This window comes from Chlorocebus sabaeus, chromosome 16, assembly GCF_047675955.1.
Source record: "Chlorocebus sabaeus isolate Y175 chromosome 16, mChlSab1.0.hap1, whole genome shotgun sequence".
Lineage (NCBI taxonomy): Eukaryota > Metazoa > Chordata > Mammalia > Primates > Cercopithecidae > Chlorocebus > Chlorocebus sabaeus.
Window position 1 is genome coordinate 13,897,619 of NC_132919.1, and position 20,053 is coordinate 13,917,671.

Sequence of the window (20,053 nt, forward strand, 5' to 3'; positions counted from 1 at the left end):
TGTGTGTATGAGAGAGAGAGAGAGAAAGAGAGAAATGAGGACACTTAAAATCTGCTCACTTATCAATCTTCATGTAAACAATATAGTATTATTAACTATAATCACCATACCAAACATTAGATCCCCAGAGCTTACTCATCTTATAACTGCAAGTTTGTACTCTTTGAGCATCTCCCCATTTCTCCTACTCTCCAGCATCAAGGGATGAGAGGGTGTTTCAGTTTCTACAACATTCTCTTCATCAGAACGATTGCTCTCTGTATTAGTCCATTCTTGCATTGCTATATAGAAATAATGAGACTGGCCTGGGCGCGGTGGCTCATGCCTATAATCCCAGCACTTTGGGAAGTCAAGGCGGGCAGATCACGCGGTCAAGAGATCGAGATCATCTTGGCCAACATGGTGAAATCCTGTCTCTACTAAAAATACAAAAATTAGCTGGGTGTGGTGACACGTGCCCGTAGTCCCAGCTACTCAGGAGGCCGAGGCAGGAGAATCGCTTGAACTTGAGAGGTGGAGGTTGCAGTGAGCCGAGATGGCACCATTGCACTCCAGCAAAAAAAAAGAAAAAAGAAAAAAGAAAAAAAAGAAATACCTGAGACTGGGTAATTTATAAAGAAAAGAGGTTTCGCTGGCTCACGGGTCTTCAAGTTGTACAGGAAGCATAGCAGCTTCTGCTTCTGGGGAGGGGGCGCTCAGGAAGTTTCTAATCATGGCAGCAGGCAAAGTGGGAGCGAGACACTTCACAGGGCTGGAGAGGGAGGAAGAGAGAGAGTGGGAAGATGCCACACACTCTTAAACAACCAGATCTCAGGATAACTCACTCACTCACTGTCAGTGAGAACCGTACCGAGTGGCCAGTGCTAAACCATTCATGAGAAACTGCCCGCATGATCCAGTCACCTCCCATCAGGCTCCACCTCCAACGCTGAGCTTACAATTGAACATGAGATTTGGGTGGGGACAGGGATCCCAACCATATCACTGTAAGGGGTATCTGCCCTCCACTTCTCATGGAATCCTGCAATCTTGGAGGAGAGCATTACTCCGTTGATTGTTAAATGAGCCTGTTTTAGTGTCAAGGTCATGAAAGACAAGAAATGAAGCTCTCCCATACTGGAGGTGACTGAAGAGGTGTGACAACTTAGTACAATGTGGTGTATCCTGGATTGAATCCTAGAGTAGAAAAAGGACAGTAATGGAAAAACTGAGAAACCCCAAATAAACTCTACAGTTCAGTTCATAGTATTACACCATGTTAATTTCTTAGTCTGGATTAATGTATCAAGGCTACATAATACGCAACCGTAGGATGCAGAGCCTACAAAAACACTCTGAATAGCTTCACAGTACATTTTTATTTTTTCTGGGCGTTTAAATTTACCGCATCAGCCTAAATTAAACTTTTTAAAAGTAAAACACTTTTAATAAATTATCTTCTGTGTGACAGAAGAGACGACGTGTTTTTCTCCGGAGAAACTGATGATGTTTGCAGAGTGATTATTGGGTGTAGAACCTACTTTGAGGAAATTCAGGCAAGTTGCTTGACTTTATTTCAAGGTAAATATAATGACCACTATATAAGCTATATGGACATAGCTCATTTTCTCAGGTGAGATTTAAGGAAGTGAGGAAAAGGTTAAAGTATACACTGGCAAGGCTGCTACTCATTACCCACTTGTCAGTTTGTTTACCAGCTGTGTTCTGAGAAAGAACTAGGGTTCTGGGAAGTTAAGAGGCAGGTCAAGGAGGTTATTGGGAAGTGAGAGTGTGGAACTTGGGTTTCCAGCCTTGCGTATATAACAGCTGTCCTTCAACCTGTACTTTGGAGATATTTTCTGCAAAAGATTTCATTTGGTTAAAATAATGCATTGCATGGATTTGTCCATGGAGGGGTTCAGAGGTTCTCTTTTGTATTTTTAAACTGTTCTTATGGAAAATGTCAAATATCAACAAAAAATAGAGAAATTAGTTCAGTGAATCCTCATGTCCTGATCAACCAGCCTCAATAACGATCAACTCGTGGCCATTCTTGTTTCATCTATACCATAATCACTCCCCCAGCAACAGCTCTCATGTGATTATTTTGCAGTAAATCCCAGACATTACATCATTTTATCTGTAAATATTTCTTTATGTATCTTTAAGTGATACCATTTTTGTAAAAAACATAACCACAATATCCTTATCATACCTTAAAAAATGAAAAATAGTGCGCCATCAAATTTAAATTTCTGTAGTTACTCATAAGGTTTTTTTTTTACAGTTTGTTTAAATAAGATCCATGCCTTGCTTTTGGTTCTTATGTCTCTTAGTTGTCATATAATATAAAGGTCCTGCTTTTTGTGATGGTTTGTTCATTCTGCAGAGCTTTCCAGTTTCTGGGTTTTGCTGATTAGGTCCTTGTGGTATCATTTAACACATTCTTCTGTCTCTAGGCTTTTCTTCTGCTGACTGTTCTGTAAACATTCTTTTCCATGCTGGTCTCTGTTCTGGCACCAGTGGTGATCTCATTCACTGCCACGGCTTTATTCCAGCCCACTTGAGATATGCACACCCAACTGCTGGGTAGAAACCACCACTTAAGTAGCCCACGGTCACCTCCAATTTCAAAAAGTCTGTCTAAAACAGACGGCAGTCTTCTCTCCCTTCATCTACCAGACTTCATCCCTGCAGTGTTCCTTCTCTTCAGTGAATGGAACCACATTCTGCACCAAGGCCATGCCAGGAACATGGGCTCCACCTATGACTCCTTTCTCTTCTGCATCCCCTACATCCAATCCGTTCCAGCCGCTGTTAATTCTCCCAGAACCATCTAACCCGTCCACTTCTCTCCCTGTCCAAGGCCAGCAATCTTGTTGATGCCACTAGTATCTCTAATCCTGGATTGTTTTAGCAGCATCCTAACTAGTTTTCCTGTCACAATTCCTGCCTTATTGTAAATTATTTTTTCATTCTGCATGTAGAATGGTCTCTTGAAAATAAACCTGATCGGGTTGGGCATGGTGGTTCATGCCTGTAATCCCAGCACTTTGGGAGGGCAAGGTGAGTGCGTCACCTGAGGTCAGGAGTTCGAGACCAGTCTGGCCAACATGGTGAAACCCTATGTCTACTGAAAATACAAAAACTAGCCAGGCGTGGTGGTGGGCACTGGTAATCCAGCTACTCGGGAGGCTGAAGCAGGAGAATCGCTTGAACCCGCGAGGTGGAGGTTGCAGTGAGCCAAGATTCTGCCACTGCACTCCAGCCAGGGCAACAAAGTGAGACTCCATCTCAAAAAAAAAAAAAAGAAATCTGATCATGTTGCTCTCCTGTTTAGAACCCTTCAATGGCTCTCTATTGCTCTGAGAATAAAAGCTAAATTGTTAAACACAGAAAGCCCTTTAGGATCTGAACCCTGCTTACTTTTCCAAATTTAGTTCTCCCCTCCTTTCCCCCTACCTTCTATCCTGTGCCCCAGTCATGAGAGACTCCTCCTGTATCTCCAGATGTGCCTCCAAGCTCTCATGCCTTTCTCCATTACCCTCATTCCTTTCCCCCCTCACTTGCTTAAACCCTACTTGAGTGTGAACTTCTTCTGTTATGTGCCTTTGGATCCCCTCAGTGTAACCACCCAAGGACTGTTCTAGTTATTCCTCCAGTGTGTTCTCACACACCTGGATTTAGCCCTAATCATAGCACTGCTTGTATCCCACTGCTTGTATGTATATGTGGCAGTGCTTACTATATGCTAGGTTTTGGTTAGGACCTGGGTATATGCAAAGAACATAACATGCTTCCAACTCTTAAGGAGATTACTGTGTAGCATTTAATTAATGAATTGGCTGAATTGATGAAGAAACATGATGGTTGATTTTATGCATCAACTTGACTGGGTTAGGGATACCTAGATAACTAGTAAAAATATTATTCTTGGGTGTGTCTCTGAGGTTGTTTCTAGAAGACATTAGCATTTGAATCCTCGGACTGAGTAAAGAAGACTGCCCTCACCAATGTGGGTGGGCATCATTCAATCCATTGAGGGGCTGGATAGAATAATACAGTGGAGGAGTAAAGCATTCGCTTTCTCTTCTAGAGCTGGGACGTCTATCTTCTCCTGCCCGTGGACACCAGAGCTCCAAGTTCTTGGAACTTTGAACTCTGGAACTTACACCAGTGCCCCTCACCTCCTTCTCAGGCCTTTGACCTCAGACTGAAAATTACAGAATTGGCTTCCCTGGTTCTCTGGGCTTTGAACTCAAGACTAATTTACATAACTGGCTTTCCTGGTTCTCCAACTTGCAGATGATGTACCATGGGACTTCTTGGCTTCCATAATCTTATGAGCCAATTTCCCTAATAAATCTATTCTTATATATCTCTCTACATAGGTATCCTATTGGTTCTGTTTCTCTGGAGAAACCAGACCAATACAAAGAGTAAATGAATAAATGAATGGTTCAATCAATCAACAAGTGAAAATGCTCATGTAAATGCAACCTAGGTCTGAATAGATTAAAGGTAAACAAGATAATTCTGATTTTCAAAAACTTTTATCAGGACAGGCATAGTGGTTCAGCCTGTAATCCCAGCACTTTGGCAGGCCGAGGCAGGCAGATCACCTGAGATCAGGAGTTCAAGACCAGCCTGGCCAACATGGTGAAATCCCGCCTCTACTAAAAATACAAAAATTAGCTGGGTGTGGTGGTGTGTGCCTGTAATCCCAGCTACTCGGGAGGCTGAGGCAGGAGAATCGCTTGAACCTGGGACCAGAGGTTGCAGTGAGCCAAGATCACGCCATTGCAGTCCAGCCTGGGGGACAAAAGTGAAACTCCATCTCAAAAAAAAAGCTTTTATCAGCAGAAGTCCTTTTGTCTTTTAATAGAAATTACTCAGGTTCATTCAATAACAAATCCATTATTCACTTAATTTTGCTTGACAGGCTTTCTTAAATGTGGCAAAACAAATTTATATTTGAAGCATTTCCCACATAAAAGTGAAGTTATAATACAGCACATAAAACTTTGTGATAAAGCTATTGGTTAACAGGCTTCTAATATTTAATACCTCCTTTGTAAGTACAGGGGATAAAGATTTTTGAAGACATTCTGGAAACAATTTCAGTAAAAAGTTAGATACAATATTATATATTTTTTCTTTCAAAATACTAAAGTGTATAATAGTCCCCCTTCTTTGTAAGATATACTATTAATATGAAGCTTCCATGACTATTTATGACATATATCTCCGTATCAAAGAAAGCCTGCTGTGACTTTTTTTGAAACTATTAGTTGGTACACATTTAAAAAAATATAGGCCAGGCATGATGGCTCAAACCTGTAATCCCAGCACTTTGGGAGGCCAGGGTGGGTGGGCAGGCCTCTTTTTTTTTTTTTTTTTTTTTTTTTCTGAAATGGAGTTTCGCTCTTGTTGCCCAGACAGGAGTGCAATGGCACAATCTCGGCTCACTGTAACCTCCACCTCCCGGGTCGAAGTGATCCTCCTGCCTCAGCCTCCCGAGTAGCTGGGATTACAGGCGCATGCCACCACGCCCAGCTAATTTTGTATTTTTAGTAGAGCTGGAGTTTCTCCATGTTGGTTAGGCTGGTCTCGAACTCCTCACCTCAGGTGATCCACCTGCCTCAGCCCCCCAAACTGCTGGGATTACAGGCATAAACCATTGCACCCGGCCGGGCAGAACTCTTGAGCCCTCGAGTTCCAGACCAGATTGGTCAACATGGCAAAACTCCGTCTGTACAAAAAAATTCCCTAATAAATCTCTTCTTGTATCTCTCTCTGTATATATATCCTATTGGTTCTGTTTCTCTGGAGAACCCAGACTAATACAAGGAGTAAATGAATAAAAGAAAAAATAAATGAATCAATCAATGTAAATGCAACCTAGGTTTGAATAGACTAGGTTGCATTTAACCAGACATGGTGGCACACACCTGTCATCCCAACTTCTTGGGAGGCTGAGATGGGAGGATCAGTTGAGCATGAGAGGTCAAGGTTGCAGTGAGCTATGATCATGCCGTTGCACTCCAGCCTGGGTGACACTGCAAGATTCTGTCTCAAAAAAAAAAAAAAAAAAAGAAAAGAAATTTTAGTTCCTAAAACAAGTCCATACTGCTAATATTTATACTGTTCTCTTTTAACAGATAGGCTTGGGTCCTCTTTTGATTTGTCAATAATGCAATAAAGAAATTCTGGTTGCCTTTATTGACATTTCTAAAGTAAGAGTCTTCCCGCCAGCCCCTACCACGACCCCTTCCCTGCATTGTGGCCTCTCTGTGGCTCAATGTAATACAAGGAAGAGACCAGCATGGGCTGCAGACCTTAGAAAACAGCATTACATCATCATGATACAAGAAAGTGAGATGATGGTGTGATTTTTCAAACTCAGTTCCAAGGCATTAACATCAAAGAATTATGTAGGTTATTAAGTCTCATCAAGAAAAAGCATCCTTCGCTAGCTGCCTCCCAGGTCATCCCCCTTTCCTTATCTAAAATGCATATTCCATAAAATTACTATCGGGAGAACTAGGAGAAGCAAAGCTGCAAACTCTCCATGAAGCCCCAGTTTCTGATGGCGTATCCATAAGAAATTCCATTAAGGATGTCAGAGGCCCTCAATGTGTACTGGCGAGTCAGCACTTGAAAACCAACATCTAAGCAAAGTTCTTCCAGATTCTCAGCTTGAGCAATAACAAGAATAGCTATAAGCAGCCGAGCAAAGTTTAGCATCACTGGGAAAAACCTACATAGCAAATAAGAAAAGGTAAAGCAAGCTTGTTCTCATTAATTAGTCTTAGCCAAATAAAGAGTAGAGGACTCTAAAATATGAGTTGGGTTGAAATCTTAATTCAATGATTCTCATTGTACCTAAGGTAATACATTCACCTTGGAATACAGCTTAATCCACATCCTGTTAATTATGATATGTAATTTTGAAATTGCCATTACTTTCTAATCCTTGCCCTGGGTTATTTAGGAAAATTTTGAATTGCCAGGTACCCTTAATTTTTATGTTTGTATACTTGTGTCAAAACTTTCATGTTTTATTGCATTTTTTGCTGGCATAATTTCTTAGTTTAGCATTTTATTGACATTTTTGTAAATTCTAATATGAATATGTGTAAATGTTTTATTATATGTAATCTCTTACAAGAATTAGTTTATGTTGTTTCTTGACCATGGTAATGATGGTTATTTAAATCTTAGGTATTTTTTCCTGCTTACAAGATCCATCACCATTTCTTTTATGCAGTGTTTTTATATTCTTGAATTCTGAGCTGTATTTTTAGTGAGCAGGAAGTTTTCAGATAATTTTTTTCAGAATTGACATATATGGGCATATTTTCTGAATCCCAGAGTGAATCTATGAATGTCTCTGGTTACATTTTTACATAAAACAATACTGGCGTAATATAAAATACTTGGGTCATATTCTTTCCAGCAAAATTATATTGAAATTGTTTCCTTTTTCAGGCATTTATTTTTGTGGTGAAAAAAAAGCCTATCTATTTTTTTCATTATCTTCAAATTCAGTTATTTTTATTAAGTTTTTCTGATGCTAATTTTTATTTTATTTAAATATGTAAGTCCTTCTCCTGTTAAAAGAAAATTATGTGTTAAGTTCTTCCATTATTGCTTCTCTTTGGCCTCTTGGTTTTTCCACCTGGAAATACTTTTTTTGTGTATATAAGGTCTCCTGATTTTCTCGTCAGGCAATCCCTTTTCCATATATACATACATGTGTGTGTGTGTACATGTATATACACATATATATACACAAATATGTATACATGTATTTAAACTAATAGACTTTTCTTTTCATTTTTAGCCATTTTAGATTTACAGGAAAAAAAGGAGTGAAAAGTGAAGAGAGTTCTCATATGTCCCCCTTTTCCTCCTTTCAATTTTCCCTAATATTAACATCCGGTGTTAGTATGGCACATTTGTTACAATCAATAAACCAATATCAATACATTAATATTATCAACTAAAGTTTATAGTTTACCTTAGGGTTCACTCTGTGTTATATTTTCTGTGAGTCTTAAATGTATAAGGACATATCCATCATTACAGTGACCTACAGAATAAGAGTTTCAATGTCTTAAAGATTCTCTATGCTCTACTTCTTCATTCCTCTCTTCTACCTCAAACCCCAAGCAACCACTGATCTTGCTGTCTCCATAATTTTACTTTTTCTAGAATGTCATATACTTGGATTCATGTTGGTGACTTTGTCAGGCTCACTTCTTTCACTTAGCAATATGGATTTATTTCCTCTATGCCTTTTCATAGCTCTATTAATTATGTCTTTTTGTTGCTAATTCCATTTTATGCATATATCACAGTTTGTTTATCCATTCATCTATTTAAGGACATCTTGGTTGCTCCCAGATTATGGCAATTGTGGATAAAGTCGCTATAAACATTTGTGTGCAGGTTTTTGTGTGGACGTAAGTTTTTAACTCATTTGGGTAACTATTAAGGAGTGTGATTGCTGGATCATATGGTAAAAAGTATGTTTAGTTTTGTTGGAAACTGTCAAATTTTCTTTCAAAGTGATTGTACCATTTTGGCTTTCCCACCAGCAATGAATGAGAGTTCCTGTTGCTCCACATTCTTGCCAGCATTTGGTGGTGTCAGTGTTTTGGATCTGGTCATTCTAATAGGTGTGTAGTGGTGTTGCATTGTTGTTTTAATTTGCAATTCCACAGTGACGAACTTTTTATATGCTCTTTTGCCATCTGTATATTTTCTTTGGTGAGGTGTTTGTTCAGACCTTTTGTCCACTTTTTAAATTGGATTATTTGTTTTCTGATTGTTGAGCTTGAAGAGTTCTTTATATATATCCAATATCAGTCTTTGTATGATTTGTGTTTTGCAAAGATTTTCTCCTGTTGTGTGGCTTATCTTTCCATCCTTTTAACTGTCTTTTGCAGAGAAGAAGTCTTTAATGTTAATGAGGTCCAACTTACCTTTGTTTGCTTTTATGAATCATGTTTCTGGTGTTGTATCTAAAAAGTCATTCTCAAACTTAAGGTCACCTGCTTTTTCTCCTGTGTTTTATTCTCAGAGTTTTGTAGTTTTGTATTTTACACTAAAGTCTATGATCCTTTTTGAGTCAATTTTGTGAAAAGTGTGAGATCTGTGTCTAGGTTCACTGTTTTGCATGTGGATGTCCAGTTGTTCTCACCATTTCTTATATTTTTAGAATAATTTTCTCCAGTTATCCTGTCTCTGAGATCTGAAAGAACTTGTTGAACTTTTCCTCCCAGTTACTGATTTGACTTTCTATATTCTCTAGTTGTATGTTCCCTGATTCTATTGAAATTTGATTGATAGTTTCTAATTCACTATTAGCTTTTTACCTGATTGTTTCCTTAGCTCAGATTGTTTTGATGAATAAGCAATGACCTCTCCAATATGTTTTGAAAAAATGAACCAAAGGGTTTTGAATTTAAACATTTATATATAAATTAAATGGACATTCATTCTGGTGAAAGAATCTGTTTACCTCTGTTGTTCTACCACACATATTAATAGTAAAATATATGATATTTAATGTTCAAAGGTATTCCAGTTTGGAGAAGAAATTATATAATTAATCTCTATAAAATGATAAAACTGAATTATTTTTCCATATGGTTCGGCTGGGCCTTGTTCATATATGTGTCCCTACAGAGTTTTTATAGAGAAAAGAAATTGATAATTATTCTTTATTGTTGTACTCTGTGCCCTACACACACAGCTCAATTCATTACAAACATGCTGTTTATTTAACCCTCACAACAACTCTATGAGTGATAATGATCATTATCCGCATTTCACTGATGCAAAAACTGATGCCCAGAGTTTGAGAATGTGGTCAGGGGAGAGTTCTGTGCTTTTCCTCTTTCTTTACTCTGCGTGAGCCTGGAGGTAGGAAATCATTGTTTCTTTCTCTTTGCTTCTTTGTTTTATTGGGTGGGTGGGATGTGGGGAGGTCAAAGGGAAAGTCCTTTGACCCAGGCCGGCATCTGGCTCCCCATCCGTGGAATATCTGGGGTGGCAGTGGGGATAGATAATGAATGAGATAGATAATGAAACCCTTTTTAAGAGGCTGAGGGCCAGGCGCAGTGGTTCATGCCTGTAATCCCAGCACTTTGGGAGGCCAAGGCGGGTGGATTGCTTGAGCCCAGGGGTTTGAGACTAGCCTGGGCACAAGGAGAAACCCTGTCTCTACAAAAAATTAAAAAAAAAGAATAATAGGCAGGCATGATGGCACACACCTGTGGTCTCAGCTACCTGGGAGGCTGAGGTGGGAGGATCACTTAACCTGGGAGGTCAAGTCTGCAGTGAGCCATGATTGTGCTATAGCACTCCAGTCTGGGGAACAGAGAGAGACCTCTCTCTCTCTCTCCGCGCCCCTCCTCCCCCAACACACACACACGAGGCTGAGGGTGACTCCTTCTATAGACAGAGTAGCCAGGCTAGAGACCTACCAGCCTAGTAAAGCTACCAGCAAGCATACCCATTGGCTGAAATCCTGACTTTGAGAGCTGCCGACATTTTTAGGATTATGACATGGTGCAGGAAAAATGCAAAGCCCAAAACCTCGACCAAGCTGGAGAGATGGAACACACTGGACACACTGATCGCCTGGACTTGTTAAACACTCATAGACTGAGAGACTGGATACAATGGCCACACCCCAGATACATGAACTTAACCAGAGACTGGCCCAGCCCATGCATATTTTAGACCCAGTGTTGAGCAAAATTAAGCCCTGAACACAGAGTCTCCCAGACACACAACAGGCCTGACACAGGATCTACTTTGTATACTCAGAGCAGTGTTGACACACCACCATCCCAGACCTGCTAGCCATCTAGTTCATGTCGACAACCCCAGACCCAGACTGCTTCCTGGCACCATAAGAGATCTTGCTCACTGGAACTAGGGTGGGGGAGATAGGGAAGGAGGCCAATTTGAGATTAGCTGGAGTCTCCAGCACAGTACCTTCGTCCCTTTTCCAGCCATATAAAACCCTGCTACTAGAAATGTGGTCCACGGACCAAGAGACTTGATATCACCCAGAAGTTTGTTAGAAATACAAAAACTTAGGCCCCACCTCTGACCTACTGAGTGAAAATTTGCATTTAATACGTTCCCCAAGGACTCGTACGCACTTTAAAGAATGAGAAACACTAATACAAATTCTTAAGTATGTTACCGGAAGTTTGAGCTGGGCATGATTTTTACAGGTCATGCAGGATTGTAGCCAAGTAACAGGCAAGCATCCATTGTCTGTGCAAAAACATGCTTGTTAACACATAAATGTCATTACGAACAGGTACTATAACAAGTAGGGAGTGATCATTTATAGGTAGTGGTTTGAAAGCTTTATTTTCTTAATCTTTTAAAATACAAAACATTATATTATATATAAAAGATAAGGATATCTACATACTCCTTTGAACCTAATCCAGTGCCAACCAGAATTTATAAAAAGCCATATATGCTGCTGATAAAATGTTCGGCAGAATCTGCCTAGTCTCCCTCAAAATCTGGTATAATCACAGCCAGGTACTCACTCCTCACTCACTGGAACTAATTGTAATTCCTGAGAAGATCGAGATTGTTAATTATGTTTACAATAAAATATATGAAAAACAAATGAAATATGCTACAATTTTATAAACAATTCCTAGAAGCTGCTAGAATGGTTTAGGTTTCCAGGTGTGTCTCATTTCTCGCAGCTACCCATCTCCATGAGGACTCTTCTATGCCAATTGCTTAATCTGGTCCCCTCATTTTGAACTATTGACTGCGTGAGTGCTGATTTGTCTTGTTTGCTCCTCCTGTCACAGGGAGAATCTGTGTTTGTCCGGCATTGAAAGTTGAGATGGGTTCTGCCAAGATTGTTTGCATTCCCTTTCAAACTGTTCAGACCCAGATGAAGAGAAAAGGGAAAAGTTTATATTTGTGTCCTTTTTCTTTGCCAGATTAGAATTCCAACTGCCTCTAAGGCCTAGGATGTGAGCAGTGATCACCCCTTCCCCCTACAACACACAAACATTAAGGCAACAGCCAGGTGACTCTGGGCTGTTGGCCTCAGAGAAGTGATGTATTAGCAAAAAAGAAAGAAAAAAGGCCTCTCTTTCTAGATATTGGGCTTCTAATGCCTATATTCCCCAAACATAGATTTTGGAGAAAATGTTCTTCCTTGTGATTAGAGAAGCAATGAGATTTTTAGGTGAGGGATGGCAATTCCCACCCCTGAGGCTCCAACTCTTAATTTTCCAGCAACAACCACCACCAGCAAGAAAAGGAGGCCTTTCTCTTGGTACAAGGTCCTTCTGCTCACCAACCAGCCTGCATAGCCATATGCATCCACAGGGGGCATTATTTTCTGCTGGGACTATCCAGCTCCACTGTCCTCTTCTTTCTGTCTTTCCTTTTTCTTTTTTTTTTTTTTTCTTTTGAAACGGAGTCTTGCTCTGTCACCAGGCTGGAGTGCAGTGATGTGATCTTGGCTCACTGCAGCTTCCGCCTCCTGGGTTCAAGCGATTCTCCTGCCTCAGCCTCCCAAGTAGCTGGGATTACAGGCATGCACCACCATGCCCAGCTAATTTCTGTATTTTTAGTTGAGATGGGGTTTCTACCACGTTGGCCAGGATGGTCTCGATCTCTTGACCTCGTGATCCGCCTGCCTCGGCCTCCCAAAGTGCTGGGATTACAGGCATGAGTCAATGTACCCAGTCCTGGTGTTTTTTTCTAATTGCCACAAAGGCACCATATGTGTTTGCAGAGACCTATGCAGGATTCCTAAGAAAGGGCTCTGTTTCTTGACCTCAATTTAGGCCAAGGGAAGTAAGGAGAGGAGGTAGATTTATATGACATGATCTGCATTCCCCACACAGAGTTCCGGGAAGCCATGAAGATCTTTCAGAAGCAACTCTACGGGACACTTCTTGGCAAAAGGGGCGTCCACCACATGCAGTTTCCTGTGCCCAAGAAGAGAGCAGGAGTAGCAGAGAAACCACTGCATCTGAGGGGCCTTACAGAAGGACAGAGGGACAACTCAGCAGGGACCTTTAGGGTCATGGAGGAAACACGAAGAGAATAGCTAGGGGTGGGGTGGGACAGGGGGGAAGAGAATCATAACCCACATTCAAACAATCAACACGTATGACCCCTTGACCTGACTTCCATTCCACTCTCCTGACAAATGCACACCTTCCTAGTATAGAAGCGCACCCAGACTGACAGGGGCAAAGACCAATGGAAAGAGCGGTGGACCTGGAGTTGATGAAGTTTGTTTCCTCCAATATGGTAGACTGGAAGCTTGGAACAGAATATAAGCTGCCACAGGGGGGAAATAAGACACTTTTCTTGCTTCCTTGCATTTCCAGCCTGAGAATCGTAACCTATTAACACTTCCTTCTTCTGCCCTGGCTGTACCACTGTTTATTTTTGAGAAAGAGATTTCTATACCACTTAACATCGCACCGTTAATCAGCACTATGTTTTTTTTTTTTTTTTCCTTTGCTTCACTTGGCAAATGATGTGTTCATTTGAAAAAAGGTTGTTTTCTTTTTGTTTATTTCTTGTTTATTTCTTTACTTTTAGTGGCATGATTCTCAAAATCGGCCTTTAAGGAATTCATAAGCAAATTCAAATTTTTCCGATAATAATGGAGATACCACTAAGACTTACATTTTGAGCAGAGAAAGTTTTCTAATGGGACAAATACTCTATAACTCCTTGGTAAAATAATCATCAGTATTTAGTGCTGATTATTCTTTGAGTGTTTAAAATACCTCAAGTTATCTAAACTTGATGTGTTTGCTTTCCCATTTTTAAGGAACACATTATTTTGGGGTCCAAATGAGAAGATAAGGTGAAATTGTATGAAAAAATGTTAAAACAAAATAAGATATCTTGACCCACCCATTTTAAAAGCATCAGCCCAGTAAATAAATACAGGCACAGTAAATAAAGATCTCTGGTTACCTTCTCTATGAAGCAATGGCCAGGAGATGTGAATGAAAAAAAAATTGAGGCAGTAATTTTCCTATTTGATTCCCTTTCTAGACTCTCCCTGTCTCACCAGTATTTACTCCAAATTTTCCCTGGTTATTACTTGAAGAGGATGGTGATGAAGACATGCTGGGACATGTTATAATGATTTTCTAATTAAGGTATACTTTTGGCCGGGTGCGGTGGCTCATGCCTATAATCCTAGCACTTTAGGAGGCCGAGGCAGGAGGATCACTTGATGTCAGGAGTTCAAGACCAGCCTGGCCAACAAGGTGAAATTCCGTCTCTACTAAAAATACAAAAAATTAGCTGGCATGGTGGTGGGCGCCTGTAATCCCAGCTATTCAGGAGGCTGAGGCGGGAGAATCAGTGCAACCCAGGAGGCAGAGGTTGCAGTGAGCGGAGATAGCGCCATTGCACTGTAGCCTGGGTGACAGAGCAAGACTCCATTTGTTCCTAATATAGATTTACATAGAAAGCTTTCAGACCACGATACTGATCTGACACTCATGAAAAAAGGGAGGGAAAGAAGCAGGATTTAGCCGGGAGAGCCTCTAATTTTGATGTTGGGCTGTCAAAGTTTAGGCTAGTTTGATCGGGAGCCTTAGACCAAAGAGGATCCATTAGAGGAGGCTCATGCTGGGCAGAAATGGCCAGGCCCTAGGATTCATGTCATGCTCAGTCACTGACTCGTGCCTTTCTTCAAAGAGCATGGCCTCAGCTCAAAAGCTGAATTGGATCCCAAGGTGCAGGAGCTGGAGGCTGTTAGCTAACTGCTCTCCTTGCAGATGAGGCAGAGGCAGGTTCTCCCATGAAGAACTGAGCAGCACACTTCATTGTGCTTCAGTGACTGAGGCAAGCACAGTTACTAAGAGGTATAACCATTTAGAAATTAATTAGAGTCATTGAGAAAGTAATTGGTGTTGGGGGGGATTGGGAAGATGCTGGCCAAAGGATACAACATTTCAGTTAGATGGGAGGAATAAGTTTAAAGATCTACTATACAACATGGTGACTACAATGAATAACAATACATTGTGTGCTTGAAAATTGCTAAAAGAGTAGATTTTAAATGTTCTCACCACAAATATAAATATGTGAGCAAATGCATATGTTAGTTAGCTTGGTTTAGCCATTCCGCAATGTATGTATATTTCAAAATATCATGCTGTAGTGTATATCATCAATATATACAATTTTATTTGTCAACTTAAAAAATAAGAAATAAAGGCTGGGCACAGTGGCTCATGCCTGTAATCCCAGCAGTTTGGGAGGCTCAGGCGGACAGATCACTTGAGGTTAGTAGTTTGAGACCAGCCTGGCCAACATAGTGAAACTCTGTCTCTAGTAAAAATACAAAAAATTAGCCTAGCATGGTGGTGGGCACCTGTAATCCCAGCTACTCAGGAGGCTGAGGCAGGAGAATCACTTGAACCCAGGAGACAGAGGTTGCAAGTAAGCTGAGATCGCACCACTGCACTCCAGCCTGGGTAACAGAGCGAGACTCGATCTCAATAAAATAAAACAAAATAAGAAAAAAAGAAATTAATTGACCTCTTTAAAAATATATAACTCTTTTGTTTCTGAGCTGGAAGGTATCTCTGAGTTCACACAGACCCCAAACCAGACAGGAACACATGTTGACATTTATCCACAGTGTTCATTGATCTCAGGCTCTGTGACATTTTCTATTCCGTACACACCATCCAGGAGAATCACATTTCCAAATGGCTACCCAGAGCCTCGCCCTCTTGGCACCCCTACCGCACCTCATGCACTCTGTAGGTCAAAGCACCCTGAGAAGCAGCTGCTTAGTCTCCCTATCTTTCCTAGCATCCTTGCTTCCCATCTGTTTTCTATTTCTTTGATAGATGGATGACTACTTAGGCTGAAACGCTAAATGACACCCACTGATAAGAGCTAAATGATCACCTGATTTGCGTCTACAGAATTTAACCCAAATAAATGGCTGGTTAGTAGGGGAATTAAAAAAAAAAACACATCTGTACAGGCCAAAGTTGGTGAAATTTGGGGCAGAGAGATATGTGTTCAGCCTTTACACTGAGAAAACAATCACCTCACACTAAAAATAATGTCCAGGTGCAGCTTTTACTCTCAAAAGGCACTCATTTGCTGACTATTGACCTCAGCCAATAGGTAACTCATATTTATCAGCTGATCAGGAAATTTTAATATTCTGGTTGACTTTGTCTTTCTATACTTTGATTTTCTACTCTAGACAAAGAAGCAGTAACAGTAATAAAATAACAGTGACCAACTACCTGCTAGATTCAAAGAGTGGTATTTGTTCGTACTTTAATTATACCATAGGTTTAACTTAGTTGTTCTATAAATTACATTCTATAATTCTATTTTACAGATGAAGCTCAGAAAAGTTAAGTGGCCTAAAATCAATTAACTAGAAAATAGTAATTGTAGAGCCTGATTTAGTTTAGGTCTACCTGACTCCCTAATCTTTTGCTTAATTCTTTCTCATCCCACAATTTACAATAAGATGTCAGGGTCTAAGGCTTTCAACTTGAACTCAACATCTGCTGGCATTAGTACTATCTAATAGTTGCCATTGGAGAGTGTAGGGATTATAAAGAAAATAAGATTGGTCATGAGTTGGTAATTGCTGAAGCAATTATGCCTGTCCATTGCACCTTCTCAAATTAGGACAGTGAGGGGGGAGTCATTTTATACTAATCTCTCTGCCTCTGTATTTGAAATTTTCCATAATAAACAGAGGCTGGTAGAAACTTTTATATGTTCCATAAAGACATTCAATAGTTACAAATGGCTGGCTCAGCACCTAGCCAGGACATTAGGAATGTCCCGCCTCAACCCAACTGGCCACAAACACAAACACACACATAGAGTTACACAGTGTGAGACACCTTGTAACATAAACAATGCAGATATCAATTTGTCATGAAGATGCAAAACAGAACTCTACAGATTTCAGCATTTCCAACATGTCAGCATGTGTGAATCACAGCATTCAGCTCCATTCACTGTCTTATGTTCCTTTTCATTTGCTCAAGCCCAGCCAAGCCAAACCAGGGATCACCAGTGGGGAGAACTGCAAATGTTTGCAAACGGTGAGCAAATGAGGAGAAAATCCTAGATTTACAGAGACATGAATTATTTTGTGCAGATATAAATAAACATTGTTCTCAGCTTAGGTTCTGTCAACACCTCAGTGCTCCGTGCAAATTCATCCAAAGATAAATGAGTTAGTGTTACTCATACCTGATGAGCTCCAAAAACCACCTGAAGGGGCACACGCTGTACTTTGCTCAGTTTGTTTGCAAAACTCAGCCCTTGGAATACAAAGCTACCACAAAATATGCGGCCAACTCTGAAATAGGTGTGTGTTTTCAGGCAGCCATAAGGGCAAAACAGCCATTTGCTTTTGTTGATCCATGCCTTAGATCTTGGCAGTGGTTATTCCGGGAATCCCACACTTCTTTCCTCCACCCGCTCCAGTTTTTAATCAAGTAAGACACACTGATGGTGTAACATTTGTAAAAATACAATAAAAAAGATTCAAAAATGTCTTATTTCTACTATGTAGAGGTAACTACTGTGAATTTTAAATAGATGCTTCTAGAATTTTTCATGCATATATAAACTCTTCAAAATCAAAATAGAATCATACTGTATGTAACTTGCTTTGTTTATTCAAATATAGCCCATGTACATTTTAATGCCTATAAACTACATCTACAACAATATTTACAATGTTTCCACATATGGATATAAAACAATTTATTCAATCAAAACATATGATGTTATTGAATATTTACTAAGAATGATTGTTGAACATTTAGTTTTTCAAATTTTTGCTTCTGAAACTGAGCTTGGATGAGTATTTCTACAGATAATTATTTCTACAAATCTATTATTATTTCCTTAGGATAAATTTCACAAGTAGAATGCATGGAGATGAACATTTTGAGATCTCTAATACAAACGACCTTTCAGAAAGAGTATACAGATTTACACGCCTCATCATCCTGCACCCTAACAGGGCTGAGTGATTATTTCTTTTTTATCTTTGCCAATTCAACAGGTAGAAGACTGTATCATTTTATTGGAATTTGTACTACTTTTATTACTAATGATATTTAAGTTTTTATTGTGTTTATTGAAAGTATAACCACATTTCTGTTCATGTAATGTTATGAGTTTATTATTTATCTCTAAGACTGTTTACATTTTTATGGTGGTATCCACTTGTTTGTCATATAGGATACAATTTCTTTCCTCAATTTTTTTTTTTTTTAAGAGATAGAGTCTCACTATTTTGCCCAGGCTTTCTCAAACCCCTAGGCTCAAACGATCCTGCCTCCTCAGCCTCCTCTGTAGCTGGGACTACAGGCACACACCACCATGACCACCTCTTTCCTCATTTTTTATTGCTTTTTAATTTGATTTGTTATTTAGGACATGGAATTTTTAGGTTAAAAAATGCATGCATTCTTATCTTCATGGATTCTCTGACTTAAATCACACTTAGACTGTCTTTCCAAAACCTATATTTTTTCCTATTAACTCATTTAAAAATTTTAATCGACCTGAAATAAATTTTGTAGGGTATAAGGTATGGACGTAACATTTTTCCCTGTAAGCAATGCTTCTGAGGTCCCTCCGTTGTTTTTCATGTAAGCACTCTTTTCCATACTGATTTAACATGCCAGTATTATATGCACCATACTTATATATTTGTTGGTCTGTTCTTACACTTTTCATTCTGGTCCAATGATCTTGTTATCCATTCTTGGGCAAGTACCACCAAGTTATTTTAGCTATTGAAGCATTGCAGTAAATTCAATATATTAGTGGAGAACCTTGCCTTATCCCATTTTATTTCCTAACTTTTCTTGACTATACTCGTTCATTTATTCTTCCCAGAAAACTCTGGAATCATTTTATTATGTACTGTTTCTCGGATTATGTCACAGCCATAGATTATATTGGAGAGAACTGACATTATTACAATATTACCTCTCCTAATACAGAAACATAGTATACACTTGATTTTATTCAAATATTTTATGTTCCTGGAGCAGAGGTGCACTCACTGTATATTCCATGGCTCACCTACATAGATACCCTTGCGTTGTGGTTACACTGAGGCTACGTGATTAGTTCTAACCAATGGGCTGTGATAATAAAGGGCATTTGCCACTTATGGTCAGAAGGAATCAAGAGTGAGTCCCTCACACTATTCTCCAAGGGTGGTAACCACCAAGACCACATATTAAGAACAGTGAAGCTGCAAAGTGAAAGCCTCTTGGATCTTCGAGTTTCCACTTGAAGGATGGCAATCTTGAAGAGTCACTCAGCCTGCATCAGGCTTGAAATGAGTGGGAAATAAACCTTTTATTTGTGTTAAGACATTGAGATTTGGAGACTTATTTGTTACCATACAATAGTTCCTTAGTAAAGGTTGCAAATTGCTTATTCAGTCCTTTATTTCCAAATATGCATATTTCTGTTGTTATTGTGACAGGGAAATTTTTCAATAGTTCTAAGTAACTATTGCTAATATGAGAAGAGCACTTTTGGATATAGAAATGATATATCTCTGCATTTATTTCCTTCCATTTATGGTAGAAATTCTGTGACAAATAAAGAATATGTCGATTCCTCAGATTGGTCCTCTTCTTTTGAAGTATTGAATTTTTTGTTTTTGCCTATCTTGCCTGCATGGAGAAAATGGGGAGGATCTATGTTTATCACACTGGGAGTGTTGGGACAAGTTCTTTCAAAGATTAAGACTTATCTTTCTAGCTCAGATGGAGGGATAGGGAGATTTAAATAATATAGTGATTTAAATAATATAGTGACATGGCTTTGTGGTAGACAGAATAATGGCCCCTCAAAGATGTCCACATCCTAATCCCAGGAGCCAGTGAATGTGTTAGGCTAAATGGCAAAGGCTAATTAAGCTTGCAGATGGAATTAATATTGCTAATCATCTGACCTTAAAATAGAGAGATTATCCTGGATTATCCAGCTGGGCCCA

General features: G+C 39.6%; 1 long non-coding RNA gene across 1 annotated transcript in view; it reads right to left on the bottom strand.

Annotated features, from left to right (window-relative positions):
• Positions 1-1,379: 1,379 nt before the first annotated feature.
• The window catches only part of LOC140708601 (uncharacterized), a 32,227-nt gene continuing 13,553 nt past the window's right edge, over positions 1,380-20,053 (bottom strand). The window contains exons 2-3 of the long non-coding RNA XR_012088745.1: positions 5,931-6,048; positions 1,380-4,791 (exon numbers count right to left, since the gene is read on the bottom strand). This is a non-coding gene — a long non-coding RNA (uncharacterized lncRNA). The remainder of the gene's footprint in view (positions 4,792-5,930; positions 6,049-20,053) is intronic.